Genomic DNA, 15,369 nt, shown 5'->3' with positions numbered 1-15,369 from the left:
GTTTCTCTGAACCTCATCTGTGAAAAGTTGGATAAGAATATCAGCAGTCCCTACCTTGCAGAGTTATTGCAATATGTGTGAAATGCTTTGTAAACTTTAGAACACTATGTCAAGGTCACCTATTATTTTCCTTTTATCGGAGCTATTTTCCAGATGAACTTCTCCCACGACCTTGGGCAAAATGTATATCAGTGGGGCCCATGAAATAATTGCAGGGTTCCTAAAGTGTAAATCAGTCAACAAACATTTGCTATGTGCCTGGCATTGTACTAAGCTCTGAAGATACCAAGAAAGGGAAAAATATGGACCCTGCCCTCAAGGACAACATACAAATAACGATGTACATATAATATATAGTGTGCTAATGGACAGTAATTTCAATAGGAAGGTACTAGTGGGGGAGAGGGGATTGGGAAATGCCCAAGTAACTGGTAAAGGTTGGTAATGAAGTGTGCCAGATCCTGGCAATGTCCTCACCGGAGTCCTAAACTCTGGTCCCCTCCTGCAAGGGAGATGTCAGGAAAAGCCTCTGTTATGAAGCCCCTAGATATCCTAAGGCACTTTACCAAGTGACTTGTTTTCATCTGAAGCCAGCCAAGGGAACTCCAAACCCACAGGCCTTGAATCAGCCTGGAATCCTTAGAGAGGTAACAAGAGCTAAAACCACAAAGTGCTGCCTCCCATTCTTCATATTGTACGATGCAATGAATGGCCTCCTCCCCCTTCATCCTCTCCCCTCCTCTCCCTCTCTGGCTTCCAGAGGGCTCACCAGCCAGGGTACCCATCGGGGCACAAATGAGAGGTGAGACACCCCAGGAGAATTCCTTCTTTTTCCAATGTTAATTTCAAGTCAATTATCTGATCTGCTGTGACTTGCTCTTTAAAGAGTATTGGTATAACCTGGTGTAACAATTCCAGAATTATCATTTATTGTAAATTGTGTTTTTGCTGGTTGTTTCTGTCAGGCCTCAGAATTTCACTTTCTGCCTACCACACTCCTTGGGAAAAAATGCCTCCATTTCTCCTCTCCCTCTCTTCTAAATCTTCTGCAATCTGACCCCATCACTCAACTGAAACTTCTCTCTTCACAGTTAACAGGGATCTCTTAATGGTTAAACACAATGGCCTTTTCTCTGTCTTCATCCTTCTTGACCTCTCTGTAGCCTTTGAAGCTCTTGACCATTCTACCATCCTGGATATTTTCTTTTCTGGGTTTTTGGGACTTTGGTCTTTCCTAATTTCCTTACTTATCTGACTGTTCCTTCTCAGTCTTCTTCATGAACACACCATCCATATTATGCATCTAAATGTGGATATACCCCAATGCTCTATGAGCTTTCTTCTCTTCTTTCACTGATCCCCCAGTTTACTAGTATCTTCTACCTCAAAATTTCTCTTATATTTCATTTTTACATATTACATAAATGATGATATATGTACATGTCTAACTGACCATATATGCATGCATACATATGTGGCAAGTGTACATGTCTAGAGAATGTAAGCTCCTTGAGGCCCAGGCCTATTTCATTTTTTTTCTCTCTCTCTCCAGCACTTGGACAGTTCCTGATGCATAGTAAGCTCTTTATAAACTCTAGATGGTTGCTTACTTCACTCTCTACTTTCCCAGGGACTGCTACTGTGTTCTGCACTTCATAGGCCTAAGGGAATGCTTTTTAGATAAATGAATGAGCCATTTTTAATGAAGAGTAAGAGGCAATGTGGTGTACTAGAAAGTATGCTGAATTTGGAAGCAGAAGACCTATGATTAGATTCCAATTGTTGCTCATGCCTTGGGAAAATCATCTCACTTCTCTGCATCAGTTTCCTTTTCCGTAAAAGGAGAGGCTTAGACTACTAGACCAATGGTTCTCTAAGTATGACCCAGGGATCTTGTGGGTCCCTGAGACCCTTTCAGGGTATTTATGAGATCAAAATTATTTTCATGATAATGCCAAGATATTTGAATTTCAAATACAGTAAATATTCCTAGATATACCCCACACAAACAGAAGCTCTTTGAGGGTCTCAATGATTTTTGAGGATGTAAAGGAGTCCTGAGACCAAAGAGTTTGATAATCTTTCAACTAGATTAGCTTTAAGGTCCCTGCTTGCTCTAAATCAATAATCCTGTGTGTTTTAGAGTAAAAACATATGGATTTAATATTATGAACAATCCCATGACAATTTGAGTTATACTAAGTAGGATGAGCTACTTCTCCAGTTCTCAAGGGCTTGGTTTGCCATCCCTGAAGGTCTTCAAGGAAAGGCTGGATGACCACTTGTCAGGCGTACATCTGACAGATGCACATTGGTCAGATCTACGTCTACCACGATGTAGAAAGGAATAGTGTACAGGTATGGTTTAAACCTTCCAGCCTCTGGTGCCTTCCAACTTGTGATTCCACAATTCTGAAATGAATATCATATGTGATTGACTGGAAATTGAATCTACCCTAGGGCTAATTAGAAGAAAAGTGACAGACCAGAAAAACAAACAATGAAGATGAAAATATGATTTCCCTATGGAAGATGCGCAATGTTTTGTTGGTCTTTGCAAGAATCAACAAAGATGACATGGGTATAGAAAGGGAGGTGAGTCATTACCTGAGTGAGCTTCGTATCAATGAAATTAGATAGCCAAATCTCTCTGCTTTTCTCCACCCAAAGGCTCAGGAAGGGAGAGAATTAACATGGAGAATTTTGTTTTTCCTGATGCAAACTTGCACCCAGAGGCACAAAGGTTAGTGTTGGATTTGGAGTCAAGAAGTCTTGAGTTTGAATGCTGCACTTACTAGCTGTGTGACCTTAGACAAGTCATTTTCCCAGCCTCAGTCTCCTCACCTGTAAAATCGGGATTGTATCAGCACCTACTTCACAGGATTAAAAATGTAAGGAATCATAAAAATGCTGGCTATTTTTTTTATTTCAATATTCTAAAAACAAAACAAACTTGTAGTTCAACAGTTTACAGTTGTAGGTCTAGGGTCTTGTGATTAAATTGATGTAACTTGAAAAAAACCGCAGCTGTGGCCAAACACCTGGCTCTAAAGTTGTTTTCAGATGGGAAGAGTGCATCTGAGCCTCACTGCACCACATCCTTGCTATTTCCTGTGTTCTCTGTAATTATTTTGAGTCTGAGAGCTTTCTCATGGAATGGTAGGCTCTGAATTTCCTTTGCATTCCAAAGCAGGTGAAATGTGTGAGAATGGCAAGGTAGACAGAAACTACCTCTGCACCTCTTCCCCCCACACACATTCTGTTCTTCATGATAGGGCTCCAGGCCTTACAAAGTTCCTGATCAAAATGTTCACAAAAGCATTCAGAACTGGAAGGTGAATCTGCGGTAAGCATACTCTTTGAGAATGTGTACATAGATTCACTCCTACACACCCACACACCAGTTTAGAGGGCACCTCCACAATAGCTCAGGTGGGTTTCTACTCTATGTAGATCCAATTTCTGTTTATCTGAAAGTACCCAAGAAGATAAATTAGGAAATGATGTTTCCTTTTTCCCAGGGACCTCATTTAGCAGGCACCTGCTGTAATATGTACAGCAAAAAATTAATGAATGCAAAATTAATGAATGAAAATGTGGTCAACCTGTGACTGGGCACTTTTCTCCCCTCAACTACATCTCCCAGAAGGCTTCATGGACTTTGACTACGTGAAAGGAATCTCCAATAAGAGATAACACATGAGATGTCCTCAGGAACTTGGTAAATGTGTGTGATTGATTGACATGTGAATTTTCAAGATGAAAGTGAGTGAGGGACAAAGAGAAGCAGAGAAAAAGTTGACACCATGAGCAGAATCTTTTTCTTCCTCCTTAGGGAAGGGCAGAGAGGGGAACAGCTCCTGGGTGTGGGTATTAAGAAATGAGAGAGGTGGCATCTAGAACAGCTGAAGAGAATGCAGCTGGGAGAGGGTGAAGCAAATGTTTAAGGTTTGAGGTTCATTCCACCCCACGAGCAATGATGGAGAAGTCTCACTTCCAGTCAGTATTGACATTGCTCAGGGATTTCCCTGAAACCACAGGAAGTAGGAGTTTTGTATTTAGCACCTGAAATTTCTGTTTCTTTCACCCTAAAACAAAAGTCATCAGGATGGTGGTTCCTTCCACTGGAGTCAGGGAATAGGTAGCTGGTTGATGTTTCTGAGATATTTATGTCTGTTTCTTACTTTTTGTTACCCTTTTAAAAATCCACTTAAACTGCTTACTAAATAAATAATCCTCTGGGTAGAGGCTATTGATTGACAACACGAAAAGAAGAAAGAGCGTGGTCTATGGATGGGGACATGAGCCAAAACTGATTGATACAGATACCTCGACGTGACATGAGAGCCACAAGCAGCAGTGAAGGGGGATGGGCCAATGGGTGATTGACAGTCAAAATATACCTGCATCCACCTGATTATTCTAGAGGACCAAGAAGCTTGTTGTACACTCACTCAACATGTATTTCTTAAATGCTTCCTATGTGCTAGGCACTGTGCTAAGTACTAGATAGATAGATAGAGATATATACATGTATAAATAATAATGCACTTCCTACCATGCCCACAATGGATATATTTGTGTGTGTATATAGCATATGCGGACACACACATGTATATGTGCACATACATACATACATAGATATATAACACATTTTCTACTATGCCCACAATTGATATATTTGTGTGTTTTTGTGTATATATAACATATATGCACACACACATGTATATGTGCACACACATACATACACATATACATACATAGATATATAACATACTTTCTACCATGCACACAATTGATATATTTGTGTACGCATGTATGTGGATACATACACATATATCCATACACATATGTATATGTGCACACATAAATATATCAACTGTGGGCATGCTAGAAGTTGTCCCTTGGCTCCCTTTCTATTCCACCTTTAATTACCTGCCCTTCCAGAATTTAAGGCAAAAATTAAGCTAAGATTCTAGCTATGGTGTCAAATTCAAGTAGAAATGGGTACTTGCTCCTATTTGTTGACTTAGAAAATACTAAATTAACATTATCTATGTTGTACTTTATTTTTCTTTATTTTGTTAAACATTTCACAATCACATTTGAATCTAGTTTGGGCAGCTTTGAGTTCTTTGCTCGGGCTCTTGGACTGCAAGTTTAACACTTCTTTCTACACCCTCATTTGAGCTCACCCATCAGAGTGTGGGAATCAAAATATTCCTCGTTTCCCACTGCCCCTTCCAGGTTCTCCCTCCACCACCATCGCTCATCAACCTCTCCTTCTTTGAGGTTCATGAATTCACCACCCAATCCAGACCCTGAATGGTGTCGTCTACTGAACCCCAGAACAATCCCCCTCCTTCCTCAATCAGTTCAGTGATTGGCTCACAGTCTTGCTCTCCTCCATAACTTGGGCCCTCATGCATACATACATAGCATTTTAACTTTAACATACATATGTTAATATATTAGCATATGTGTGTGTGACTTTAACATGCATATTGATGCTTTCTCAAATGTCCTAATCTCCCAGGTCCTTAATCTACTCAATGACAATGACCAACTATTCTCTCACCTAAAGTACACCAAAAAAAAAAACCATATCCTCAGTCTTGCCATCACCAACAAATTTTCCATTTTCCCATTCATGAATGCTGAAATTCCTTTATCTGATCATGCTCTTTTATCATTCCATCTTTCTCTAAGTCTTATGAGCCCTAACACTGTCCTTCATTCTCCTCCTTTTCCAATCTCAACTATTTGGTGAACCACTACAACTTTAATTTTAAACCCTTCCCACCTTGTCCTGTTGCTAAATATGCATTACCAATTCCCAACTCTGTATTACCCCCACCACCCACCTGCTTTGCTCTTATTCACTTCCTACTGAAAAGAACTATAAGAAGTCACAAAACTGTACTGATTGGCATTGCCATTTTATGATCTCAATTCTCAACTGGGTCCTCCGTGCAGCAAGGCATTTCTTCCGTTCCTCCCTAATGAACTATCTATCCTACTCACCATAGCGACCCTTCTAAACCTTTTAATTTCTTCTTAAGCATTCACAGCACTCCTCCCTTTACCTTCTTAGGAGGAAAATTCACCTTATGCTTAAACTAAAAATCTGAGACGATTTGACATGAACTCTTTCTACTTCTTGCTTTCTCATTTTACATCTAACACTATCTCTCACTAGCTCCTCCTTCACTCTACTCTCTGACAATGATGTGATCCTTTCCACGAACGTCAACCCTTCTCCCTAAAGTACACTTCTACATGCACCCTTGATTCCATCCCCTCCCACTTTCTCCATCAAATCACTCCCACTGAGATCCTAACTCTCTGATCTTTAATCTCTCTTTCTACTAGCTTCTTCTCCATCTACTATCTCCCCCACCCTTAAAAACCCCTCATTTGGTCCTGCCTTTCCAATTAGCTATGGTTGTTCTATATCTTTCCTTCCATTCTCAGTTAAACTCCTTGGAAAATGTTAACTGTTTATGCCTCTACTTGCCTTCTTTTCACTCTTTTCTAAATCCTTTACAATCTGACTCCATCACTTAACTGAAACTACTCACTCTAAAGTTGTCTAACTGAAGTTATATCTTAGTCATCACTAAGTTATCTCTTAACTGAAAAATCTAATGACCTTCTGACAATCTTCATCTTTACCTCTCCACAGTCTTTGACGTTGTTGATCACCTCCTTCTACATACTCTTGTCTCTTGGGTTTTTTTTGTTTTGTTTCGTATTTTTTTTAAATATTCTCTTTGGTTCTTCTTCTACCTTTCCAACCACTCTTTCTCAGTCTCCCTTGCTAGCTCTGCATCCATGCCACATCAGTCTAACTGTGGCAATTCCCCAACACTCTGTCCTTGTCTCCCTTCTCTTTGTCCTCTAGTACTGGTTGGTTGGTTCTTGGAGAGGACCAAAATGACATTACTATGCTAGAGTCGAGTTCCAATGTGTCCAGCTGTGGCTGATCAGATGAATACGAGCTTGGAATGCTCTACCACAGGTCGGGCACAAATAGTCCGTGTGAATATTTGGGGTGGATATTCTAAGTTTGCACATCCTGCTTTTCCTTTGAGCTGTTTCAATTCTGCTTTGCTTATAAAGCATGGCACCTTCTCTGATGTGGACATGCCATGCTGAGCAGTCCTATGTCTCCCATGTCACACAATCAGTCCCAAAGTTCTTAAGAGAGACCTTGAGAGTGTCCTTGTATCATTTCTTCTGACCACCAGATGAATGCTTGCCCTGTGTGAGTTCTCCATGAAAGTCTTTTTGGCAAGTGTACGTTTTGCATTTGTACTCTAGTGCTAGTCTCTCTTCTTAACTCCAGTCACATACAAAAAAGAGCTCGTTGTCTTTCCCAAAAAACTCTCTCCTCTTCTAAACATCATTACTCCTCTTGGGGGTACCACCATCCTCCCAGATACCTGAGCTTACAACCTCAGTGTTATGCTCAACTTCTCACTTGCACTTCCCTACACAAGCAATCCCTCAGTGCCAGGCACTATGCTAAGGGATATCTCATTGATTCAATCTTCACACCATATCTCATATTTGTCCCCTTTCTCTACTCCCACAACCACCACTATTTTGCGTCCATATCACATGTCCCTTGGACTATCACAATGTCCTCTTTATTGGTTTCCCTCCTTCAACTATCTCCCCTACTTCAATCCATCCTTCTGTGATTCCCTATTTCCTCCAGGATCAAATAGAAAATACTTTTTTAGCATTTAAAGCCTGAGCAATCTGGCCCCTTCCTACCTTTCCAGGCTCCTTATACTCTACACCTCTCTATGGACTTTATGGCCTAACCATATGGTCTTACATGCTGTTTTTTGCACAAGATGCTCTTCCATCTCCATGTTTTGTACTAGCTTTCTCCCATGTATGGAATGCTATCTCTCTCCTCCTCTGCCTCTTAGAATCCCTGGCGTCCTTCAAGACTCAGCTCAAGTGAGACCTTCCATATCAGGCTTTTCCCAATTCTCTTCCACACCCCACCCCACCTCACCTCCCCACCTCTAGAGGCTTCCACTATTTACTTTCCATGTAATCTCTTTTTATCTTGTTTGTATCTACTTATTTACATGCCGTCTTCCCCTACATCAGATTGTATGCTCCTGGAAGTGATGGACCCTTTTTTGCCTTTCCTTGTATCCCCAATGCTTGACACATAGTAGGTCCTTAACTTATGCTTGTTGATTGATTGATTGAGCACAGTCCTGAAATGCATAAGTTCTTTGAAGGCAGGATGCAATTTTTAAAATATTTTTGTACCCCCTATGGTTCCTAGCTTAACGTTGGACTCATGCAAAGGACAGTAGATATTAAGCCATGGAATCTAGATTAAAACACCCTGGCTGTTACTTGCCACCTGTATGTTCTTGAAAAGCCACCCTACCCTTCTGAGACTCAGTTTCCAAATCTGCAAAATGAGGTAGTTCTTCAGGAAGTCCATTCAAGGCCCTTCTGGCCGTAAACATTTGATCCTATATATTGAAATGAATTGAATTGAATTGAGACTGTGGATGAAAGTAAAGGGAAGATATTTCAGCCCAAACTACAATGTAGAAAATTCAGGCAGAACCAATGCATGATCAGGCCAAATTCCCTGTGTAACAAAGCCAATCAGACCCTGGCCTTGACAGACTTCTGAATTTACAGCTCAGAAGCCATCATAAGGAATTTTTTGCGGAGAGAAACTCGGCCCATTTTTATTCCCATCCTCATGATTACTTTTTGTTGGAAACTACAAATAACAAACCATAAACTTTCCACAAGGCGCTTGTGCCAGCAGCCTTGGAAGTATTCCTGAGTCCTGTGGTGATTTCATCAAGGATCCTATAATTGCCGTATTACTCAGTACCTCTCACTCCTTGGTGCTTGCCCATTATACTATGCTTTTTCTTAAAAAAAAAATTTAAATCTAATCCTGCAGAAACTTCTGAATATAGCAGCTTTCCTTTTCAGTAATCCTTTCCTAGTGGAAGACTCAAGGGTCAGAGGTCACATTGCCAGGACTTTGAAACATTAGAAAACAAGACAAATTCCTCACACTTGTGAGTCTGTGGAAAGGGAGGCACCATTCCTGTACTGAATCTAGAGTTCTGTGTCTGTGTGTCATGTGCCTGGCAGAGACAAAAATCATGACATGAATTAGTAGCAATCTCTCAACTTAAAAATGTTTCTGTGGTTACTGCCAAAATATCAGTATGCATTGCTAAAGCAAGACTCCAGAGCTGTTAACCAACAAGTAGCTCACAGTCCAGGGGTGTCAGCATAGCAGTGGGGTGTATTTCTTCCTTGTGATGACCACAATCACCACATGTTACCTTGCCAACCCAGGGTCTGCCTTCCCTTGCAACTCTGACAAAGGCTACCCCAACTCCTAACAGGATTACACTCCCAAGTCAGACTACCTTTCCTCTGTGCCCAGTCCTCCCAACCCCTGTTTTGATGCTACTCTGATCAATACAATGATCCGGGACAATTCTAAAGGACTTATCATGAAAAAAATGCTATCAACTACCAGAAAGAGAACTAATGAACTCATTGCAAATTAAAGTATAATTTTTCATTTTATTTTTCTTATTTTTGTGATATGGCTAATATGGAAATACGTTTTGTGTGATTTCACATGTATACTTGATATATTGCTTGCCTTCTCAGTGAATGGGGGAGGAGTGGGAGGAAGGGAAAGAATTTGGAGCTCAAAAAAAATTTAAAAGAATGTTTAAAATGAATTTATTTTTTTAAAATGCTAGTTACCAATATTAGTATTGACCCAGGTGCCTGACTTAATTGACCTGCTAGAACAATCCCTTCTTCTTTAGTACTTGAAGAGGGAACAGACTAATGTTATTTTCTATCATTATGGCACCCAGGAGATTACGTTTCAGTCAGCAGGTATGGGACTTATCCTTTAGCTGACAAAATCTCACTCCCTTCCTTCAAGCCCTGCGATTTAGAGTCACTCTCTCCCACGGTGAGAACTCCCTATTCCTACCATGTCTCCTCTATATCCTTCTTAGTCTTCCTCATTCTTCCACAGTCCCAATCCTTGACTCCCTTCCCCTTCCATGTTGCCTTCTAGAAATCACCTTTACTGGTAAGAAGTTCCTTTTAATCCTAGACTTACTTAATACTCTTTTAATTTTCTGCACTCAATTGAGCAATCCAATCCAATAATATTTTCAAGAGCCTACTATGTGCAAGCAGTGCTAGGTGCTAGAAATACAAAAATCAAATAAACCCTGCCCTCAAGAAGCTTACATTCTAAGAGAGGGAAACAACATATTTAAGAGATCATGGATGGCAAAGGGGCAGCGGGAAGTTGGAAATATACTCCACAAGGATAGTGGAGTCATAGAGCCATATATTTTTACAACCTTTTCAGAAACAATGGTAGTATTAATTTGATTGCTGTCGCCAAAAATCACTGAATTAATTAGAATTCTGGTGTTGTTTAATGACATTGTCCTTTACATTATTGTGAATAGGGTATAAATTGCTCCCTTGGTAATGGGCTTTTCACTCTGAAACAGCTCCTACAATCCAAGTTTCAGTGATTTCTTTATATTTGTCCTATCTTATGAAATATTAATTCCACAATATTCATATACCACAAGTTTTTTTTTACTACCACCTGCTTTATATGTATTATGTGTATATATATGTTTGTATGCATATTTATGTGTGTTTGTATGTATATATGTTTGTCTATTTTATGTAGCATCCTCCTCTAAGCTACTAGTGACCAGCTCATACTCATAGGCTTGTAAGTTGGCTACTCAGAGCAGGTTTGAAGGGTACCTAATGGGTCTGCATTCCTAAACCATTAGCTCAGGAGTGAACTTTCCTGGAGATCTGTCTTTAACAGTCAGCCAATAGACACACTTAGCTCAAGGTAAAGTCATTTGCTAAGATGACATAGTAAGACAAATAGTTGAATGTTGCGCTCCCTCCCCATAAAACAAACACATTCCCCCACAAATACACATATCATCTACATGAAAGGTCAACTCGAACTTTGAGTGTACTTAGTAATAAGGCAGATATGTAGGGAACACCGGTGGCCAAGGCCATTCACACTTCCAGCACTGTGGGATCCCAAAGTCCTTTGCCTTTTTCACACTGTCTCCATACTGCCTTCCTACTTGACTCATTGTCTTTGGTTGCTCAGTTGGGCTCCCTGGGTCTACACCTCCCCGCAGCTTAACTCTCAACACTGCCAGGGCTGGTCCTCCCTTTAATCCACAATTGGCTCCCTTCTGTTACCAGAGGTCATGTTCCTGGAAGCCATTTCCTTCCTCAACTTGCCATGATTGTATTTCTCCCTCTGCTTCCTGCTGAACACAATATGTTCTACTGAAAGAATAGCTCTGGTATAAGGTACCATGGTCATTTTATTTCCCATGCTTTGTTATCAGAAAAAGGAAATCAGTGGATCTGCAACAATTTCAGATTCATAAAATATAAATATTTTTGTAGATATAAGACCTGGGATATATGTTAAATAATAGGTTTGCTGGGTAAGTTCACACCTTTAAGAACACACATTAGTGTGCCTGACTTCCCACAGTCCCTCCACCATTTATCATTTTCATCTTTTATCATCTTTAGCAATCTGGTGGTCATGAAAAGAAACCTCTGAGTCATTTTAATTTATGTATCTTTTATTAGTAGTAATTTGGAGGGTATTTTCATACAGTTGTTGACAGTTTACATTTCATCAATGAAGACTTTTGGACTAGTGAATAATATGATCAGACTTTTCCTAAGCAGGTAGTTTTGTCAGTTACATGGAGGATATGTTAGAGATCAGAAAAAAAAACTAAACTAGAAGAAAGAGAGACCAAGAACAATAATCAAAGAAAAGATGGACAGCTTTCAACACAACATGTAGTATTTAATATATAGGCTTTCTTGAAGTGGAAATTTATTGCTATATATTTTGAATCCCCTCTTATGTTCTGCTATGTACATAATATGTTTTTTTTCTTTTCTTGTTGTACATTTAAGGTTTAATATTTAAGTTTATAATATGTTTCTTTTTTCTTTTTATTATGTATTTAAGTTTTAGTATTCAAGTCTAAAATAAAAAATGAAGAGAGGCCAGTTAGAAAGTTATTACTACAATAGACCATACAAGAGCTGATGAGGGACTCAGTTCACATAACAATTATGTGCATGGAAAGAAGAGGAAAGATTAAAGAGATTTGGGGAAGGTAGAATAGGCAAGACTTGACAACTGGTTACATGAGATAAGGAGGGGGAAGTTGAGGATGACTCTGAGGTTGTAAAACTGGGTAACTGGAAGGAAGCTGGCATCTTCAAGGAAAAAAAAGTAAGTTCCAAGAAGGGAGTAGATTTTTAGGGGGTAAAGAATGAGCTCTGTTCTGGACATGTTGAGTTTTAGATACCAAACAGACACACACATGAAAATGCTCAACAGTTAGCTGGTGATGCCAGAATGAAGTTGAGAAGACATTAGGGTTAAATATAGAGATGTGGGGAATTATCTATATAAAAATGATTTATGTATTCCTGGAGGTGATTTCATTAAAGGGTCAAGAAAGAGAAGAAAACGCAAGGCAGAGTTAAGGGAGACAACCACAGTTGAAAAAAACAGGAATGTCATTGTTTTTTGGTTGGGGAGGGGGGGCTTTGTTTGATTTTTTTAAAGATAGGGGAGAGATCCCTGGATGTTTTTGTAGATGGAAAGAAAAGAGACATTGGATAAGGAGAAATCAAGAAAGTGGATCTTCACAACCTGGGGTGGGAAGGGGGGAGGGAAAGTGCTATTATTATCCCCGTTTCACAGTTGAGGGAACTGAGGCAAACAGAAGTTAAGTGACTTGCTGAAGGTCACACAGCTAGTGAGAGTCTGAGACTGCATTTGAACTCAGATCTGTTCACACTGAGAGATCAGTGTTTGAAAGAACTTTATGTTGAATATTGAAGTTCCTGAGTATAAGCATAAGGATTGGAATGATTGAGAGGGCAGTATGGTATAATATATAGAGTGCTGGACTTAAAATCAACAACAACTAGGTTTAAAACTTCCCTCTGACCTTTATCTGTTTTGTGAGCCTGGGCAAGTCATTTAAATACTCTGGCCTCAGTTTCCTCATTTTTAAAATGAGGATGTTGAATTAGATGACCTCTAAGTTCCCTTCCATCTCTGAATCTATGCTCTAGAAAGATTGTGAGTCCCTTAAGAAAGGGTAAGACTTACATGGAGAACACCAATAGAGGACCTTCATAAATGCCAAGGCCAGAATGCAGACCCAGGTTCTTGGACTGAGAGCACATTTTTATTCTTTCTTTTTTACCCTTAACTACATAGGAAGTAGATTATTATCTAGACATTGTTAATTAATTCAGAAGAAAACAAAAAAGACTTGTTCACAGATTTTGAGAGACCAAATTATGACAGCAGAAAGGGCTAAATTTGAAAAAATTCGGAGGCCACAAAACTTATTAGTGGAAAGTATAGAATATTCAGAATTATAATTCAATCCCAAAGAAGAGCAGAACTATCTTATTTGGGAGTAAAGAAGTACAACTAAGAGAATATTGCCAGTAAGTAAATTGAGCTTAATAGAAAAGCCAGTTTATTAATACAGACATCTGTTGGGTGAACAGCAATAACCAGGGTAGTCTTGGATCACATTTTAAGTAGATTTAGTCCTTGGGGATTTCTCTCCTCCCTCAAATCACCATTTATTTAGTTATTTGTTTACCTGTTTGTAATTCCCAGCAGAATGAAAGCTTCTTTAAGTCAGGGATCTTTGGGGTTTTTTTGAGTGGGTTTTTTCTCAGAACCTGCACCTAAGAGACAACATGTTGTAGAAGAAGATAGAAGGTAAAATTTGGAGACAAGAATATCTGGGTTCTTACCTCTGCCACATCATAGCTGGGTGACTATGGGCAAGTCACAACTTTTCAGTGCCCTCAGCAAGTGCTCTTAAATGACAGATTGCAAATTAAGTTGCTGATTTTCATCAGTAGAGAGGATTTCTACATTGGAAGCTCTCTATTTTGATAAAATCACAGATCAGGACCACATCCAACACCTAACACAAAATAGCTTCTTAATAAATGTTTGTTGAATTTGAATGTAATTGGCATGGAGCAGAGGGACTGGATTGAGTAGCATTCTATGAAATACAATGGGATGGGATTAGATTGGATTAGATCAGACGGGATTGGATGAAATTGGATTCATGTACTCTTTTGTTTAGCAAATATTTCTCATGTACTACAATAGAAAGGACATACTACTAGGCATTGGGAACTATTCCATTGGAAGCAACTCTGCTTTTGGAATGACATCATAATACAACATCATTTTCTCTCTAATTTCCACTATTTCTTGATTTTGAGAAAAGAATTTCTCTATGGAATGGAATTATCCTAGGGATAGTTGGTTAGAAGGAAGGAAGGACAAAGACCTGTCCTCTGTCTTCAAGGAGACACAGGACAATTGCTTGTTGAGGGTGTTATAGTGGGAGATATTTGGGGGTATGAGTTAGATGGAATGGCTTCTGAGGTCTCTTCTAACTCTCAAAATCTGGGATTCTGTGATTTAGTAAAACAGATGTGATAAAGGTCTAAAAGCACTTTAAAAAAACTAGGCTTTTTTAAATAGCCTTCAGTCTGCCACAGGTTTTCGTGGTATTTATCTCAGCTTCCTGTTCATGCACTCCGCTTCCTGTTGGTCCACAGTTACTATGTGATTATGACTGTTTTTTACAGTCACCTTTTCAGACTCTCCACAGCCATTCATTTCAAAACAAAAAACTAAACAGCTTCCTTCTAACAGAAAACATCAATATGTAAGAAGTTCCCTTAATGAGAACAATAGCTGTTTGCCCAAACACAACACTCTAAGGGTATTAGAGAAACCTGGCAGAATTTCCTTAAATGTTTTTCCTATTAGATTTGTTTTTCCTATTTTTATAAAAGAAAAATCAATTCTCTGGACCAAACTGTTCATGAGTATGTGATCCAAAAGAATAATACATTAGGGGCAATGTGGTACAATGGATAGAGAGCTACTAGACTTGAAGTCTGGAAGACCTGGGTTCAAATCAGCAGACACTGTGAGCAAATTGAGAGCAGTCGTTTGCCTTTCTTTGTATTCCCAGAGCTTAGCACAATGCCTGGATCCTAGTAGGTCATATATGATAAATGTTGTGAACATAGATGCAATAAGACTTGGCGACATATTGGCTACGTGGAATGATTGAGACTAAAGAGGTGAGCACATGAAGCTAGGTGACTGGGGAAATGGTGATGCCCCTGTCAGCAATATGGGAATTGGGAAGAACAGAGGGTTTGGGG

Source organism: Trichosurus vulpecula, chromosome 4, assembly GCF_011100635.1.
Source record: "Trichosurus vulpecula isolate mTriVul1 chromosome 4, mTriVul1.pri, whole genome shotgun sequence".
NCBI lineage: Eukaryota > Metazoa > Chordata > Mammalia > Diprotodontia > Phalangeridae > Trichosurus > Trichosurus vulpecula.
This window is presented reverse-complemented; position numbering follows the sequence as displayed.